Source organism: Pleurodeles waltl, chromosome 8 (assembly GCF_031143425.1).
Source record: "Pleurodeles waltl isolate 20211129_DDA chromosome 8, aPleWal1.hap1.20221129, whole genome shotgun sequence".
Taxonomy (NCBI): domain Eukaryota; kingdom Metazoa; phylum Chordata; class Amphibia; order Caudata; family Salamandridae; genus Pleurodeles; species Pleurodeles waltl.
In genome coordinates, this window is record NC_090447.1 from 1,156,986,950 (window position 1) to 1,157,004,168 (window position 17,219).

The window sequence follows — 17,219 nt, forward strand, 5'->3', positions numbered from 1 at the left end:
GGTCTGAACTATAATTACCTAATGGTGACTGCCACTATATTTTTTATACATATATATATATTTACATATATATATATATACACACACACACATATATATATATATGTAGAGAGAGAGAGAGAGTGAAAAAAAACAACCTTATATTATAGTTATTGATGCAATTAATGGGGCGCATGGGGTGCGAATTACAGGGATGTTATTTAGGAATTGCCGTTTTTTTAAAACTCAGAAATTCACTAAAAAAACGAAGGTTACAGGGAATTTAGCTGTTATAGTTGGAGTTATTTCAAGTAATTATAATTTGTGTCCTAAGGTAAATATATGTTGTGCCCTCGCCATGCACATTTATCTCATCAATAATGTTTCTGCAAATGTTACAGTGATATTATCAATGATGTCATAGAAATGTCATGAGTCATGTAATATCTGGGGTAATTTGCAGTGCATGACGAGGGTGCGAGTTATAGTTACCTTAGGGCAGGAGTTATCGTTACTTGAAATAACACTAACTAAAGGAACGAAAACATTCTTATTTATTTTGCATTTGTTTGTGTGGGTCTTGTTTGCTTTGAGGCTGGGTTTGTATGTTTGCTTTTTTTAGGATCGTTATTGGTTGGATGATGCTAGTGTTGTTTTATAATTTCAAAGACAATACATGGGGACTTTTTACCAACTGTTTTATATACATTTTCTTTTAATTTTGTGAGTTTCCTGGAGTGTTCATTTTTTTTTTTTTTATTGAATATTTGTATGAGCTCTTCAGAGTATGGATGTGTTAATATTGGATTTATTGATGTTGATACACACAGTGATGCATTATATACACAAACGCAGTCAGATTCCCCTGTTGTGAACCCTCCGTCAACCCCGGCACGTAGGTTTGTGGTCAGGCAGGCTCTAAGACTTAGGCCTCCAGTTAATGACTGACAGGTCAAAGATGTCATACCACTTAGCTGACAGCCAAACCCACTAAAAGTAAAACTTATATCAGATTCCACAAACAGGCAGACACAACAAAATGGTCCCTGGTGAGTGGCCCCAGTAAAACACATTGGGTCAGAGGGACATGTACATTCCCCAAAACACCATAAAGTTAGATGCCACATGTAGTTAGGAAAAAATTGCCTACCAGAAAACAGCACACGCAGTGACGACCTGCCCCTCAGGTCGGGCATCTGGGCATGTACTAGCTGGCACACAGTGTGTCCATTGTCTCCATGCCAGGTTGAGGACCACCTGTGTTCACTATCTGTTGACAACTGTTTGCATTTTTTATGAAGAAGAGAATGTCTTTCTTGACTTTATGACATTCAGAGAAATGTATAAAAACTTGCTTCAATCCGCTGTACAAGGAGAGACAGTCCTCAGACCCTAGTTCTGTAGCTGCTCTCCCAGCGTAATGTTTAATTAAAGGAACCATTTCCTCTTTTGCCAGATGCCTCTTGACTTTTGTTTTTTAAGGTAAATTCTCATTCGAGCAACAAATGATTTTGCTGTTGCTGTTTAACATGGATTTCCTCATTTTAATTTCAACTACTTTTTTTATATATGTTACTCTTTTTTTGTGGATTGATGTCTTTACTCTTTGGACATTGTAAGGTGGATCAAGGACAGCTCCTACTCAATCTTAAGCAAGATATTTTTGATGTTGATGCTTCATTATGCCTTGTTTTTATTGTTTACTGAACATATGTTTTTTTTTTATGTTGTATAATTTTGTGAATGTGTTTATTTTATATTAATGAATAATATTTTGCTATAATATATTGTATACTTTATTTGTATGCTGTGTGTGTTTTTATATAAATTATAATAGTTTATTCACCACAAATTTAATCTAGTTTTTCTTTACATTTTTGTTTTTTCAGAATGATAAAAAACGAAGTTATTGTTATCAAAATGTATAACAATATTTTTTCAATATTAACGTTTGAGTTTTAGACTTAGGCCCTCATTATGACATTGGCGGTAAATCCCGCTTACTGCCGTGGTGACTGCCGCCAACATCCCGCTGGGGTGGTGAATATCCGTTCACCATATTATGACACATACACACCAATCCAACAGAAGAATGCCACATACACAAATCTGCCAGCCCAAAGGTCGGTGCTAAAGTGGCGGTACCAACACCAATATCATTACACCAACAAAACAATGCCCACCACATTATGACCCACGAATTATAGCAGCAGACATTCAACGGTGGTAAACCATTGGGGGTACATACCGCCGCACTCAGAATGGACACCCACATACAATACAACACTACATTGGCCAATACTAGAAACACACACCACACCCATCCACCCACAGGACTATAAAACACACAACCACATTACCCACAACCCTTTACGAACAATTACTGCCAAGAGATGGACACTAACAGCACAGAGACAACTAGACACACACACCACATACACCTATACATCCCTCACGCACTCCACATCACACACCCCACCACATTACTCAACACACTGTCACCAACACACACCACACAACACCCATGTCCCCACAAAGGCACCCCAGTTTCACTGATGAGGAGTTAAGGATCATGGTGGATGTAATTGTCAGGGTAGAGCCACAGCTCTTTGGAGCACAGGTACAGTAGATATCCATTGCAAGGAAGATGGAGCTATGGCAGAGAATAGTGGACAGGGTGAATGCTGTGGGACAGCACTCAAGAACAAGGGACGACATCAGGAAGAGGTAGAACGACCTTCAGGGGAAGGCACGTTCCGTGGCAGCAAGGCACCAGCTCACCATGCAGAGGACTGGCGGTGGACCCCCACCTCCTCCCCCATAGCTCACAGCATGGGAGGAGCCAGTCTTGGCAATACTGCATCCTGAGGGACTCGCTGGAGTAGCCGGAGGACTGGACACTGTGAAATCAACATTTACCACTTATCACCCCTATACCTGCATGCCATCACACCCCCTCACCCTCCCTCACATCACTCTACTCCACCTCACACACTGCTCCAATGCAGATGACTAACCCTGATGCCAATTCCTGCATTCCATACCAATACATGGGCACCCCTCCGAGCCCTACATGGAAACCCATCACCAAAGCATGTACAGCATAGGGAAACTAATAATCACACAATACATCACCATACACAAGCAAAGGTGACAGGGCAACACCAACGATAGAGGGGAAGCCAGGGATGTAGAATATGTCACAGACATGAAGCATAATACATCACTTTCATCCCCACAGGTGCCCCAGCCAATGTCAGCGGAGAGGAGGTGCCACTACAAACCAGTCTCCCAACAGAAGATGCCCCCAGTGATGACAGTAACTCTAGACTTCTGGATCTGGACCAACAACCTGGCCATCAGGGACCACTGGATAGTCGGTCACCCAAGCCCACTTCCAGTCAACCACAGAGCCTCCCCATCAGGATCCAACACCACAGCACCCACCCAGCATCCCCAAACCTCTGTCCCCAAGACATGTTAATCAGCAGTGTGCCCACCTGTACAGGGAACCCAGGCCGCACCTCATACCCAAGACAATCAGGGACCTGGGGTCAGTGGCAGTGGGCACACCATTCAGGGGACAGAGGCACAGGCCAAAAGGGACACCGGGAGGACCACTGTGCGCCAAGGGGAGGACAGGCCCAGGGAACCGACTCTTCATGAGGCACTCACCGAGATCCTGAGAGTCTACCAACATTCCAAGGACATGATGGGCCAGATCCTTGACAACGTGTAGGAGAACAGGCGGCTGGAGTAGGGACAGTAGCAGGGGATCAGGGAGGACTTGCAGGCCATTAACACTACCTTGATCTCCATAGCAGGGGTGCTGGCAGACATGGCCAACATCATGAGGGAGGCAACAGCACAGCAGCAGGCAGCTACAACTAGCCAGTCCTTTCACCAGCCCTCCAACTCTGCTGCAGCTAGTGGGAAGGAGGCCCCACCACAGGACCCACAGGCCACCAGCACCCCTCCCCCTTCAGAAGGTGAACTACCCCGCAAACGTTCCCTGCGACCCCGACAGAAGCCAGAGACACCTGCCAAGATCACCACCAGGAAATCAGACTCTCCTGATTGTCCCCCTTGAGTCCCACAAAGTCATCTTGTCCACTTTGAACTGCATTTGCTCCCCTTCCTCTGGCCCCTTGGACACTGGACCTGTGCTACAAACAGACTGGAACAACACCCTGGACCTTCCTCCAGCATCACCCCATTCCATTGCACTTTTCCCTCGATTTCATAGCACTACAATAAACACCCTTGAACACAACTTGACTACTAGTATTTTATGTTTTGAAAATGTGCATTTATGGAAACATGCACATCTATTGCAAATGATCTGAACACTGTGAGAGCATAGGAATAATGACCGTAGCTGTCTGTAGTCAGCACATCAGTACACAGTTGTGAATTTTGGCCCCACAGACCCCTACACATTTTATTCTTTTTGGTGGAGAGGGGCCGCGTGGCCCCCCTCCCCAAGCCAATCTTGGCCCCTGGGACCCATTCCCCTGGGCCCTGGCCATGCCACCTGGGTGCCCTCGATGGGGGCCACGGGGAGCCTGAAGGCTCCCGCAGTGCCAGCTGGCTCCCACCTCCTGCGGGAGCCAGCATTCCTGTCACAGAGAGGGGGCTGCTAAAGATGCATCTTCCGCTCTGTCAAAGCAATAATTTCCTGTGTTTCCCTGCCTGCATAGGTGCCTCCAGCAAGAGAGAGCGGTTTGACAGGTGTCACTTGCTGGAACTGGAGTGTTTGCTCTGAGTTGGTGGGAGCTATCAAAGCTCCCACCAAGTCCGAGCAAACAGCTATGTCCTGGAGGTGGGAACCCCGAGACATAGCAAGAGCTGGTCATGGGGAGGTGATGGTCCCCAGGGCCATTGTTGGATCCACAAGGCGGGGGCACATGACCCCCCTCCAACATTCCAATTTGCCCATAGGAGGCAGTGTTCCCCGGGACTGGGGGTTCTCAACAGACCCCCTATCTTATTTAAACTCAGCCCGGGGAAGTGGTGGTCCCCAGGGCTGTGGGTGGGCCATGTACCCCCTGCACTTCATTTAATATTGGGGGGGGGACAGATCCCTGCATTTAATTCTATGTAATTTGACTGCAAATGTTACAGTGTCCTTATCAATGATGTTTAAAGATGTCATGAGTGCTAACATTTGTGGGGTAATTAGCAGTGCATGGCGAGGGCATGAGTTATAGTTGCCTTAGGGCACAAGTTATAGCTACTTGAAAGAACTCTAACTATAACTATTACATTTATATGGTTTTGTATGAGTAACTTCAGAACCTAACTATAACGTCCCTGTAACCTTTGATTTTTTCAATTAATTTCTAAGGTGTTTTTAATGTAAGGTAATTTTCATTACTATACATTAATCTAACCACCACCATGCATTGCCTTTCAACCGTGCGTGGCTATGGTTGGCTGCAGGACCTGGCTTATGGCCAGGCCCTGCAGCCAACCCCTATAACAATCCAACCCCACACTGAGCATGGCCTTTGGCTGTGCACAGCAAGAGTTGGCCGCAGGCCCCTATAACCACCCAACCGCGTGCTGTGCATGGTTGAACAGTCTGGCTCTCTTCATGTGAGAATAGGTGTTACAGGGTGTCTCTGGGTGTAAGAGTGGCTGTCTGGGTGTGAAAGTGGGTCTATGAGTGGGTGCATCAGTGTCTGAGTGGGTCTGTGAGTGGGTTCATGAGGGTCTGAGTGGATTTGTGAGTGGGTGTTTGAGGGTCTGAATGGATCTGTGAGTGAGTGCATGAGGCTCTGAGTGGGTCTGTGAGTGGATGTGTCAGTGTCTGTGTGTGTTTGTGACGGGGTGCATGAGAGTCTGAGTGGATCTGTGAGTGGGTGCATGAGGGTCTTAATGTGTCTGTGAGTGGGTGCATGAGTGACTGTGTGGGTCTGTGAGTTGGTGCATGAGGCTCTGAGTGGGTCTGTGAGTGGATGTGTCAGTGTCTGTGTGTGACGGGGTGCATGAGAGTCTGAGTGGATTTGTGAGTGGGTGCATGATGTTCTTAATGTGTCTGTGAGTGGATGCATCAGTGTCTGAGTGGGTATGTGACTGGGTGTGTGAGGGTCAGAGTGGGTGTGTGAGGATCTGAGTGGGTCGGTGAGTGGGTGCATCAGTGTCTGAGTGAGTCTGTGACTGGGTGCATGAGGCTCTGAGTGGTCTGTGAGTGGGTTTATGAGTGTCTCAGTGAGTCTGTGTGTGGGTCCATTAGTGCCTCACTGGGTCTGTGAGTGGATGCATCAATGTCTGAGTGTGTCTGGAAGTGGACGTGTGAGGGTTTCAGTGGGTCTGTCAGTTTGTGTGTGTGAGGCTCTGAGTGGTCTGTGAGGGAGTGTTTGAATGTCTCAATGGCTCTGTTTGTGGATGCATCAGTGTCTCACTGGTCTGTGAGTGGGTGAATCAGTTTCTGAGTGGCTCTGTGAGTGGGTGCATATGGGTCTGAGTGGGTGCATAAGTGTCTGAGTGGGTGCATATGGGTCTGAGTGGGTGCATACGTTTCTGACTGGGTGTGTGAGTGGGTGCTTAAGTCTCTGAGTACATGATTGAGTGAATTAACTAGTGCATGAATGACTGTGTAATTTCACTTCCAATTTGTTTTCATATTCATGAATATTTTGATGAGTAGTTCCTGAATATTCGCAAATATTGTGCATGGTGATGCAAAATTATCTAAAACCCATAATCTGCCCCTAAAACACACCTATATCACACCCCTGGGGTCAGGGTACCTCCACACTGAGCCTTTATGCCACATTCAATTAAGATTTTCACCCCTGGGGTCCGTGGTTCATGAAAAAAAATGATGGCCACAATTTGTTTAGTCAGATTGCAGTCAACCAATTGCAGCACTTCTTTTCGAAAGGCATTTGTGAAAATTTACAAATATTTACAAATTATTCGCAAGCCCAGATATACAAATTTGGATTTCGTTTAGTATCTCAAAAGCTACCGAATGGAATAAGGGAAAGGATAATCTGCTAAATTTGGTGTAATTCCATCCAGTGGTTCAGGCTGTAGTCGTATCTGAAGGTCCTTTGGGAATTAAACTGGGAAACACAGCTTTTTTTACTCCACCCCTTTTCTCAGCCCCTGCTTGATGGATCACCTCCAAACTTTCCATGCACAACAAAAATCATCAGGGCATTTTCTTTAGGAAGTTTTGTGAAGATACGTCAAACGGTGCCAAGATATAGACAAGTCAAAAAATGCTATTTCTGTGGAGACTAGGGCCCTCATTACAACATTGGCTGTAAATCCTGCTTACTGCCTTCCAGAAGACCACCAACACACCACTGCCGTGGCGGAATTCCGCTACAGCTATTACGACCCACAGGCTGGAATCCGCCAAAATCCAGACCACCACACAAGTCCGCCACACCAAAGGTCAGTGATAAACTGCCGATAACAAAACCTCCACCATCACACCAACAGGAATACGCCCACACTATCACGACCCACGAATCCACGTGGCGGTCTTTCAACCACGGTATTCCATTGGTGGTACCCACTGCCACACATTTACAAAACACATCCACATTGGACAATTCTAAATACACACACCTGATACACATACACACACCACTCCCACACAGCCAATCCAATATAAATCACACACCCACATCACCCACAAACCCCTACGACAAAAATTGAGAAAGAAGCACACAGAGAGACACCACCATCAACAATACTAGCATCCATAGGCACACAACACCATCACTCACCCAACATCCACTCACCTCAGACAACACACACAAACACATCCCCTCACACATCACAACACACACCACCCTACACATTACCCACACCATGGCCCCGCAAAGACACCCCAGGTTCTCTGAGGAGGACCTCAGGGTCATGGTGGAGGAAATCATCCGGGTAGAGCCACAGCTATTCGGATCACAGGTACAGCACACCTCTATAGCTAGGAGATGGAGCTATAGCACAGAATCGTCAACAGGGTCAAAGCAGTAGGACAGCATCCAAGAACACGGGATGACATCAGGAATGACCTACTGGTGAAGGTGTGTTCCGTGGTCTCAAGACACCAGATTGCAGTTCAGAGGACTGGCGGCGGACCCCCACCTCGTTCCCCACAACTAGCAACATGGGAGGAGCAGGTCTTGCTTATACTGCATCCTGAGGGCCTCTCAGGAGTAGCAGGAGGAATGGATTCTGTGAAGTCAAATCTTAACTATTACATCCCCCACCCTACCTGAATGCTATCACATACCCCACTCTCACCCTCACCCCCATCACTCAAACACCTTACATATGCCCCACTATCACAACCCACACATCCCAATACCAAGCCGTGCATGCAAAAACAAAGCATGGACACCCATCACCAAAGCATGTCCACTACAGATACCCACACAGACCCCAAACCAATTATCACACAAGGTCCTACACAAGAATGCAAGCACTGGAGTACAGGGTCACCCACACATTGCACACAATGGTACATACAGATGCAATAATCATGTCTTTACACCCCTGCAGGACCCCTACCCAACGTCACCGCACAGGAGGTTCCAGACATGTCCCCTCCCCCCACAGAAGAGGCCCACAGTGATGACTGGATCAAGATGACCAGCCCGGCCCATCTGGGACCTCGGGACAGTTGGTTCCCCTGACACTGGCACATGTTACCACTGAGCCTCCCCCCTCAGGAAACACCAGCACAGCACCCACCCAGCGGCCCATACCTCTGTCCCCAGGACACGTCAAGCAGCAGTGTGTCCACCACTACAGAGAACCCAGGCAAACCCATCACCCCCAAGAAAATCAGGGACCTGGGGCAGTGGGCACACGGTTCAGGGAACAGAGGAACAGGAAAACAGGGGAACTGGGAGGACTGCTGTGCGACAGGGGGAGGACAGGCCCAGGGAACCCATTCTCCATGAGGCCCTCTCCAACATCATGGGAGCGTACCATCATTCCTAGGAGACGATGGCAAAAGTACTGGCCAAATTTCAGCAGACCCAGCAGCTGCAAGAGGAACAGTATTTGGGGATCAGGGAGGAACTCAAGTCCATCAACACCACCCTGGTCACCATTGTAGGGGTGCTGAAGGACCTTGTGAACACCAGGAGGGACACTGTGGCAGAACAAGGGGCCCCTGACACTAGCCTGGATGATGAACAGCCCACCGCCTCCGCCGGCGCTAGTGGACAGGAGGCACCGCCACAGGACCACGACACCAGCACCCCACCCCCTGCAGATGGAGAACCACCCAACAAACGGTCCCTGAGATCTAGGACCCTTGAATCACAAAACAATCTGGAGTCAGTCTGTGTATTCACAAATGTGTATTTGCAATAACTAAGGAAAATAGCAATGTCGATTGTATTTTCAACATACCTATATCACACAGCCCTAGTCCATGAGGTAATATAGCAGAAGTCACACAGTGGAACCCACATCTGTGAAATGGAAAGGCAAAGTGACAAGTCGGGGTCCATACACTGGGTGAAAATGACAGGCAGATGATAGGTCTAACAATTGTATGAGATGTGTGAGCCAGTGACATCTTCTTACCAGTGTCTCACTGGAAGTATTGCTGGATAACGTTGTTTCTGTTGTCGATATCCTCTTCTTCTGCCTCCTCTTCTTCACTGTCCACAGGCTCCACAGCTGCCACAAGACCTCCTTCTGGACCCTCCTCCTGCAGAAAAGGCACCTGTCGTCGCAAAGCCAGTTTGTGCAGCATACAGCAGGCCACTATGATCTGGCACACCTTCTTTGGTGAGTAGTAGAGAGAGCCACCTGTCATATGGAGGCACCGGAACCTGGCATTCAGGAGGACGAAGGTCCTTTCGATCACTCTCCTAGTTCGCCCATGTGCCTCATTGTAGCGTTCCTCTGCCCTTGTCCTGGGATTTCTCATAGGGTCAGTAGCCATGACAGGTTGGGGTCCCCAGAGTCACCTGCAAATGTCGAGGGACAACTGTTAGACACACAGTAACCCTTAGGGACAACCCCAGACTCAGACAACTATTCACACGGTATACGGTCCTTGTCATCACCTATTAGCCACACACGGTGCCTCTGGAGTTGCCCCATCACATAAGGGATGCTGCTATTCCTCAAAATGTAAGCGTCATGCACTGAGCCTGGAAACTTGGCATTCACATTGGAGATGTACTGGTCTGCCAAACACACCATCTGCACATTCATTGAATGGTAGCTCTTCCGGTTTCTGTACACCTGTTCACTCCTGCGGGGGGGTACCAATGCCACATGTGTCCCATCAATGGAGCCTATGATGTTGGGGATATGTCCCAGGGCATAAAAGTCACCTTTCACTGTGGGCAAATCCTCCATCTGAGGGAAAACGATGTAGCTGTGCATGTGTTTCAGCAGGGCAGACAACACTCTGGACAACACGTTAGAGAACATTGGCTGGAACATCCCTGATGCAATGGCCACTGTAGTTTGAAAAGACCCACTTGCCAGGAAATGGAGTACTGACAGGACCTGCACTAGAGGGGGGATTCCTGTGGGATGGCAGATAGCTGACATCAGGTCTGGCTCCAACTGTGCACACAGTTCATGGATTGTTGCACGATCAAGTATGTAGGTGACTATTATGTGTCTCTCTTCCATTGTCGACAGGTCCACCAGCGGTCTGTACACTGGAGGATGCTGCCATCTCCTCACCTGCCCCAGCAGACGTGCCCTATGGATGAGAACAGCGAGCAGAGAGTCAGCCAACACTGAGGTATTAAAAAAATAATTATTGCACACATTTGTCAATCTGCAATGTGCCTGTCACTGTGTGTATGCAAGGCCTAGATAGGTGTGAGGCATTTAAAAATAATGCCATGTGGCCCCCTGAAATGGCGCCTGCCTGACCTGTAAGGTGGGACAAGGGGATATGAGGTAACTGCGCTGGCGTTGTACACCGTTGCGGTAGGCGGTCGAAGACAACAGCACAATCCTGCATTGATTAACATTTGCCCCCATGGGTCCCAGGAGCCAATGACAATCTACGCCGGCGGTGACGGTATGCACCGCCACGGACGTGACTGCCATTTTCTGTCCGTTCACTCATTTGATACCTGACCTTCGACAGGAGAGGACCTGCATTGCAAGTGCTGCTGTGACCTCAGTCTGGAAGCGACGATGGCTCATGTGGCTGGGGAAAGGGCCCCGGCCTTCACTTCGGAGGAGCTGGAGAAGTTAGTGGGGTCCCCCCCAGTACACGCTACTCTACGGTCCTCCAGGCAAACAGGTGAGTACACTGTGAGCATGGTGTATAGGCAATGCCTGTTTGGAGTGGTGTGGATGGAAGATCCGGGGGGGTGACTGAGGAATGCATGTGCGGACGGTGAGTGTATGTGCGTCAGGGCAAGGGTGGGAATGGGGGGAAATGAGATAGACCGTCCGGACGGGTAAAGATTTTCCTTTTCCCCTGTACTATTCCTCTAGGTCAGTGCCCACCAGAAGAAGGCTATTTGGCATGCCATCGCCAAGGACGTCCGGACCCTGGGGCTCCACCACAAACGGAGCACTCACTGCCGTAAAAGATGGGAGGACCTTCGCCACTGGAGCAAGAAGACGGCGGAGGCCCAGCTGGGGATGGCCACCCAACGTGGGAGGGGTGCCTGTCGCACCATGACCCCTCTGATGTTCCGAATCCTGGCGTTGCCCTATCCGGAGTTGGATGGGCATTTGAGGGCATCACAGCAGCCACAAGGGGGTGAGTACACTCTCATTCAGCTGACTCTGCACGCATTACAAGGTGTCTGGGTGGAGGAGGTGGGCTCTGGGTTCCCCTAGGCCAGGGCAAGTTTTGTAGGCAAGGTCCCTTCGTGAGTCAGGCTATGTGGCACCCCAACCCCACCAGTGGTAAGAGCCAACTACACCTAGTCAGGCTCATGTGACTTCCATGTGTGCAGCAATCGGGCATAGGCCTTGTACCCCATGTACCTGTGATTAATTAGGGAACTCTAAGTGCATGGCGTAGTGCAGAGGGCTGCTGTGTCTGTAGTGTCCGCCAACGGTAGTGGTATTGCATGCACTGAACATGTCTTTCTTCTGTCTTCCCCTCCCCCTTTTTGAGGTCTCCCTGTTCTTGTGTGCATTAGCATCATAAGGTGGAGGAACAGTGGCACCAGAGCAGGAGGGAGCTGCATCCCACATGGCCGGGAGGGCGAGACAACGGGGTCTGAAGCCACCAGTGGGACGGAGGGCGAGGCGAGATCCACGGCGGGGACAGGAGGTGACATCAGCGACAGCGACTCTTCCTCTGATGGGAGCTCCCTTGCGGTGGCGGGGCCCTCTGTGCCCACCGCATCAACAGGTACAGCCGTCACCCCCCCCTACCAGCATCGCCCTCCCAGCAGCCCCTCAGCATGTGTCCCGTGGCCGCTCACCCAGGAGGGTGGCATCTCCTTCGCCCCAGGCACCTCAGGCCCTGCCCCAGTCAGCCCTGCTGCCCTCATTGAGGAGGCTATTGACCTCCTGAGATCCCACACTGTTGGGCAGTCGACCATTCTGAATGCCATCCAGGGTGTAGAGAGGCATTTGCAACAAACAAATGCATACCTGGAGGGCATTCATTCTGGCCAGGCAGCCCAACAGAGAGCATTTCAGGCTCTGGCCTCAGCACTGATGGCAGCCCTGTGTCCAGTCTCCCCCCTCCAACTTCCTCCACCCAGACCCAATCCCCTGTACCTCAGCCTATCCCAAGCACACCATCAGACCAGCATGCACACACCTCAACACACAAGGGTGTCTCTGGCAAACATAAGCACCACACATCCCAGAGGCACTCACACAAGCATCATACCCATGCACACATACCAACATCCACTGCCTCCACTGTGTCCCCTTCCTCCGCTTCTCCTTCCTCCCTCCCTGTCTCCACTCACACCTGCATGCACTACTACCTCCATCACCAGCACGCCCATCACCACACACCGCTCACGTGCACTCACCACCCCCACTACCATTCACACATCCCCTGTGTCCTCTACCAGTGTGTCTGTGAACCCTCCTCCCAAACTACACAAACGCAGGCACACACCCACCCAACAGCCATCCACCTCACAACAGCCTCCAGCCCATGCACCTTCACCCAAAGTCAGGAAAAATACGTACACCTCCTACAACCACTACCTCTTCCTCCACTCCCAAACCCCCTCCATCTACCCATCCCAGTGTGTCTAAAAAGCTTTTCCTGTAGAATATTGACCTCTTCCCTACATCTCCCCTCCCCCGGTCCGTCCCCTAGGGCCTCCCTTTCCAGGTCCCAACCCAGCACCTCAGCCACCACATCACCGGGCATAGTGGTGCCAGCAACTGCGGGCTTTTGGAGTGCGCCAAGCAGGCAGTGTTCCACGGAGCGAGGGCAAGGACATGCCGCCACCTCCAAAAGTAAAAAAGTTGCCCACATCCCGGAGAGAGAAGGCAAAAGTACCTGCCACCAAGGGCTCATGCAAAACAAAAGTGGATAGTGGCAAGACAGCTGCACCACCATCCAAGGTGGGGAAGGGCCAGAAAATCAAGGGCAGGTCCACATCGACGCCAACCTGCACGGCGCACAAGACCGCCACCAGTACTGCAACCAGCACCGCCACCTGCACCGCCACCTGCACCGCCACCTGCACCGCCACCAGCACCGCAGTCACTGAGCCCGCCGCCACAAAGTCCGCCACCAGCACCGCTGCGACAGATCCCGCCGCCAGCACCGATGCCACAGAGCGCGCCGCCAGCACCGATGCCACAGAGCCCGCCGCCAGAACCGATGCCACAGAAGCCGCCGCCAGCACCGATGCCACAGAGGCCGCCGCCAGCACCGAAGCCACAGTGGCCGCCGCCAGCACCGATGCCACAGAGTCCGCCGCAAGCACCGATGCCACTGACACCGCCGCCAGCACTGCCAGAGGCCCCGCAACATCCTGAGCCAGTGGCACCACCGCAGACATGGCTGCCATCCCCAGTGGTCAGTCGTACGAGGCTGGTGGTCAGTTCCAGGAGCCTGGGCAGCTTGCATGTTGCACCACCGTCAGTGGAGTATCACATCCACTACCTCTGTCCTTGGCAGGATGAAGCACTCTAGGCACCAAGCCCCCTCCAGACCCAGTAGAGAAAGGCATCCACTACATCAGTCCTTGGCAGGATGAAGCACTCTGGGCACCAAGCCCCCTCCAGAACCAGTGGAGACTGTTATCCACTTGAGAGACTTTGGCTTTGCACTCCCCAGGACAATGCAGTGGGCAACCCACCCACTGGAGAGACTTGAGAGGCTGTGGCTTTGCACTCCCCAGGATAATGCAGTGGGCAAACCACCCACTGGAGAGAATTGAGAGACTGTGGCTTTGTACTCCCCAGGATAATGCAGTGGGCAAACCACCCCCTGGAGAGACTTTAGAGACTGTGGCTTTGTACTCCCCAGGATACAGCAGTGGGCATGGGGCCCCCTCGTGGAGCTGGCGTCGTGCACTAATCAGGCTGAGGTGCCCCCCATTCCCTTCCCCCTGATGTGCCTGTTTCATTTCAATCTGATGCCCCTGCAGTGTTCTCTCCGTTTGAAGTCTGGTATCGAGTGTGGGCCTCGCCCATGCATTTTGGGCACAGTGGTCCACGGACTATGAATGGTGCACTATCCGGACTTGTGTAGTTGGTATACACAATTGTTTATACTGTATTTCAAGTTTTGACTAAATGGATTTTTATTTATTACAATGGTTCAACTCATTTCCTTTTGTCCTTGCGTTCGTCTGGGGGGGTGTAAATGTAATGTTGCAACATGTATTTGTGTGTATGGTGTTGTGGGTGGGGTTGGGGGTGTTTCGTGTTGCGTGTGTGTGTCACTCTCTTTTCCCTCCCCCCTCCCCTGTGTTGTAGGTGCAGTACTCACCGTGGTCGTCGCGACCGTCTTTCGTGCTCCTGGTAGAGGAGCAGGAATACCATTGCAGGGAGTATTTGGAGTTCTGGCTCCATGGCGTCCTGGTTCCTCGTGGAATGTGTAGAGATGAGTGTTTTCCCTTCCAAGTCCTGTTTCCGCCGTGTTTTTGTTTGCGTTTGTTCCACCCCGGAAAAGGTGGCGGATAGGCCTCTCATAATAGTGTGGGCAGTACATTGTCTTCCGCCTTTCTGTTGGCGGTGACCGCTGCGCTGTTTGTTTGTACCGCCGTGGCGGTCGGAGTGTTAAAGTGGCTGTCTATATTGGCGTTTTCCGCCATGGTCATGATTAGATTTTTTTCCGCCGGCTTGTTGGTGGTCTTACTGCCATTTTAACACCGACCGCCAGGGTTGTAATGAGGGCCTAGGTCCTACTTATAACTACCTACTGCTGTACCTGTAGGTAATATATATTCACCTTCTCACGTAGTCTCCTCCTGTACTCGTCATACAGAGGCATACAGAGAAATCACTGGCCAGTGTCAGTTGTGGAGTGAAAAACAATTTTATTAAATGTGCTTCCCCAAACTATGCATAAATTGCGAACAAAAAACAGCGACAAAATTAATGGCCGACGTGTTTGGTTTAATGCCTTTGACTGGACCTCTCTTTCATTATGGTGGCCTCCTTTCAAAAGAACATACATAGTCCCTTCTCCATTTCAATGGCCCCAAAAGCACTTGAACGGCAACCAACATAATTCACCATAATATATTACGGTGAGTTAACAAATTGAACTTTCACCATGCTAGACATAATTATTCCATCCAAGTCTGACTAGGTTATGAAATAGGCAAAATAACTTTTTCTTCTTCCATATCATACAAGACATAACATATTTCAATATTAAATAATATTTTCAATGTGTGATGTTTCTTTCTCCACTCTTCATTTCTCCATAATAGGAGAAAAGTAGAAAGTGCGTCCATCATACAATCTAAATATTTCCACAGACCGGGTAGCGTGGTGATATTCTCATATCCACTTCCGTTCCTACTACATAAAAGTAACATGTGCAAGCTCATTATAACTCCTATTTGGTGGGGGGGGTCATCACATTTGCTGTACACCTAAAGCGTACATCCTGGTATAGACGTGCCTTAAAACTATGAGTTGCAAAAAAACTTTTCTTATTCCATATCATGCAAAACATAATATATTTCAATATTCAATATTATTTTCAATGTTTGATGTTTTTCTCTCCACTTTTTATCACCCCAAAAGCGGAGAAATGTAGAAAGTGGTCTATCATTCCATCTAAATACTTCCACTGACTTGGTAGCGTGGAGATAACCTCATATCCACTTTCATTTCTACTACATAAAAGGACATGTGCATGTATAGCTCATTTTAACTCATATTGGGGGGTCCTCATATTTACTGAGCACCTAGAGTGTCGATCCGAATATAGAAGGCCCTTAAGACTTCAAGAGGTCAGATACAAGTGCAAAAGATGCTGATAAAAAAGTCCTCAAAGATGCTAAGGTGCCGTTATGAGTGCAAATCATCATAATACGGATCCAATTCTACTTATGCTAGCACAACCATATTTTGTAGTAATCAAGAGTCAGTTGCATATGCAAAATAACTCTACTCCTTGGAATGATGGGATCACTTAATTAATCTGTGGCAAGTCTCAATACTACCCCCTTCCTATGTGTAACCCCCAAGGCACTTCACACTTAACATAAAAAATATAAGATCTCACATCAAAATTGTACCTTATTGTGATGTTGCAAATGACAATCCCTGGGAGTACTAGGTATATTCGTAACTTATCAATATTAGTTGATTCCTGCATGGTTGATTACACCACATAACAATCACATATTTAATTCATACTAAGAGAATGGTCACCAAAATACCTAATGCTAATTACCATAGTGCCCACAGTTATTAGCACACATCCATGGTAATCTTTAAACATATCTACATCATATTCCTCATAGGTGGATATGTAATTCAGCATCAGAATTATGCCCCAAAGTGGCCCCCGTGCCCCTGCCATAATCAACCTTGACTCCTCTCACCTCAGTTCCCTCTCCCTGTTCCCTCTCTGAGGATGCGCCTTTGCATATTTAATCCCAAAATATTTCAGGCCCACTAGTGAATGTGCATGACACAGTTCAAAATGGCAGGCCAGAGGATAGTTCTTATCTCAATTTTGTATGGCTCTCATGTGTTGAAGGATCCACAGTTTCAATTTATTGATCATACTTCACATGAAAAATGTATTACACCCACACCTTGAAACGTAGACTACATATTCAGTATTGCATGTGATACGGTGCTATATGGTGATG